The following is a 2724-nucleotide window of genomic DNA, read 5'->3' as shown; positions in this document are numbered from 1 at the left end:
TGTGTGTGTGTGTGTGTGTGTGTGTGTGTGTGTGTGTGTGTGTGTGTGTTTGCAACTGTTTCATAATAACCAGTATAGTTTCCCTCCAAGTTGAATCTTCCTCCTCAGAAAACAAACCTACTGTGTTCGTGACTCAGTTGCCGTTGTAAAGTCACCACTGTCAACTACCAGGTGAAGGAACAAATCACATCAGACCCAAGGGGAAAAGCTTTCATCTGCCCAAAGTTCTTACTGTAAATTCGTGTACATTTTTCAAGAATAAATACCTCTCCTCTATTGCCTGCTCCAGGTCAATTTCCATGTCTCCCAAAAAAAAAATGTTATTAAAAATTTCATCTTATTTTATATTTGATTGTTTTACAGAGAGGATTCACTGACATCTTCACACAGCACAACTAAAACACTTCTATACTGTAGCTTTCTAGTATCTCTCTCTCTTTTTTTTTGATCAATTTCATATTTTTTATTGGATATTTTATTTACATTTCAGATGTTATCCCCTTACCCCATTCCCCCCCCCAGGAACCCCCTATCCCATTGCCCCTCCTCCTGCTTCTCTGCAGTTGTGCCCCTACCTACCCCCCACTCACACCTCCCTACCCTCGAATTCTCCCACACACGGTGTCCAGGCTTCATGGGACCAAGGATCTCCTCTCCCACCTATGCCCGACAGGGCCATCCTCCCTTACATATACAGCTGGAGCCATGGATACCTCCCTAACTGCTCCCAGGCTGGTAACGAGAGGATAGTTCATTGTCCTGTTAGCATTTGAATTGGCCACGTGACCAATTCTATACTATCGAAGGCTGCAAATGATAGTCTGGCTTTGCCATTACTTCCCATCATCCATCATCGGAAGAGCAATTGGATTGAGAAATGACTGGTCTTCAAATAAAGATGTGTGAAGTAGATCTGTATGTAGTATTCAGGCGGCCAAGTTCAGGCAATTTCATCCCAGTACCAACTGAACCATATTGGTCTATAAATACAAAACTAAGAAACTACATATTTATTATTATGAGTGTCTGAGAGTTGGGGCACAGTTGTTACACAGCAATGCCAACTTACATGGTTGTCTATCCTGAGTGACGTCCTATATAGTCTCTTCTATGTCAGCAATAACACAAGTTAATACCCTGCCCTGCTTTGTACAGCCCTTCTGATAGAAACTGGCTGAGTGATCCTGTCTGTGTTGCAAACATCACTGTTTGCCTTGAGATAACAAAACAGTTGGTATGGATTATCATGAAATTCTTTGTTACTCGGGGACACTAGGACAGAAGGTGACTTAGGTAGTCATTTGCCTGTGAGAGTTATTGACAGTAAGTGAAAAAAAAATCCAGTTGTGTCTTTTGTAAGACTGATGCACCAAGTTTTGATCCACCTTGAGTGTCTCTGCTACTCTGGCATTACAAATCAAAGGTTTGTAAGGACATGCTTTAGATGTCTGCACTTTTTGTCTAAGCCCCTATTCTGCCTTTTGCACTTGGCACGCAGTTTCAACACCTAAGACATCTAAAACTCTAAATACCGAGTGCAGCATCTTAGCCCACCTCACTTGCTATTTAATAGCTATTTGTAATGCAATGTCTATGGGTCAGAATAGATGTCTGTGTGTTGGGGACAATACTGCCTCACAGGTAAGAATGTTAACTTAAGAATCCGACCTCTCCCCAGCACGGAAAGGGGCATTGTCCATCTCGGCATTGAGCCGGTCTTTCTACTGATGCCCTGCTGGAATGTGTGTACACAAAGAATGGAAGACAGCGGGACACTCTGGGAGCTATTGTATCAGGAAGCTGGTGCCAGGAGAATCACAAGCAAGGCGAGCAGGATGAATGCCGTAAGAACATACTGAAACCCAGCAGCAAGCAGAGGAATGGAGGCTTCGGCTGCTGGGCAGTAGCAGCGGTGTATAAAACAGCCCTGACCACAGCGACAAAGGACGCAGGTGAATAGCTAAACAAGAATAGACACCTGCCAACCCTAGGTGGAATTTCATATGTGCATACTTCATCCTATATGTTCCTGCAAACCCACCCTTGAGCTTAACAGTTGTGCCCTCAGCATCATTGTAAAGAAACAGAAGCCAACAGAATAATTCCACCTGCCTATTTTTTATTATTAAATTTATTTATTTATTTATTTATTTATTTATTTGCTTTACAACCCAATATCAGCCCTTCCTCTCCTTCCAGTATCACCTCACATAAGTCTCTCCCCCCATTTCCCTTAGAATGGGAATCCCCCTTGGGTGTCAACCTCCATTCCCCCCCACTCATCCTATCCTTCCACCCCCAACCACTCCACCACCCCACACTGCACATCAAGTCGCTTTGGGACTATAAGCATCTCTCTCACTAAGTCCAGACAAGGTTGTCCATTTAGAGGTTCAGGATCCACAGTCAGGCAGGTAGGCAATAGGCTCAAGGACAACCTCTGCTCCAGTTGTCTGGGGGGACCTGCATGAAGACCAAGCTGCTCATCTGCTACAGATGTGCAGGGGCCCTAGGTCCATCCCTTGCTTGCTTTTTGGTTGGTGGTTCAGTCTCTGGGAGTCCCCCAGGGGTCCAGGTTAGTTGACTCTCTTGGTCTTCCTGCGGAGTCCCTGTCTTCTTTGGGACTCTCAGTCTTTCTCCCAACTCTTCCGTAAGATTCCCCAAGCTCCACTTAATGTTTGGGTATGAGCCTCTGCATCTCTTTCCATTGGCTGCTGGGTGGAG

This window comes from Grammomys surdaster, unplaced genomic scaffold (genome assembly GCF_004785775.1).
Source record: "Grammomys surdaster isolate TR1022 unplaced genomic scaffold, NIH_TR_1.0 373, whole genome shotgun sequence".
Lineage (NCBI taxonomy): Eukaryota > Metazoa > Chordata > Mammalia > Rodentia > Muridae > Grammomys > Grammomys surdaster.
Note: the sequence above shows the minus strand (reverse complement) of the source record.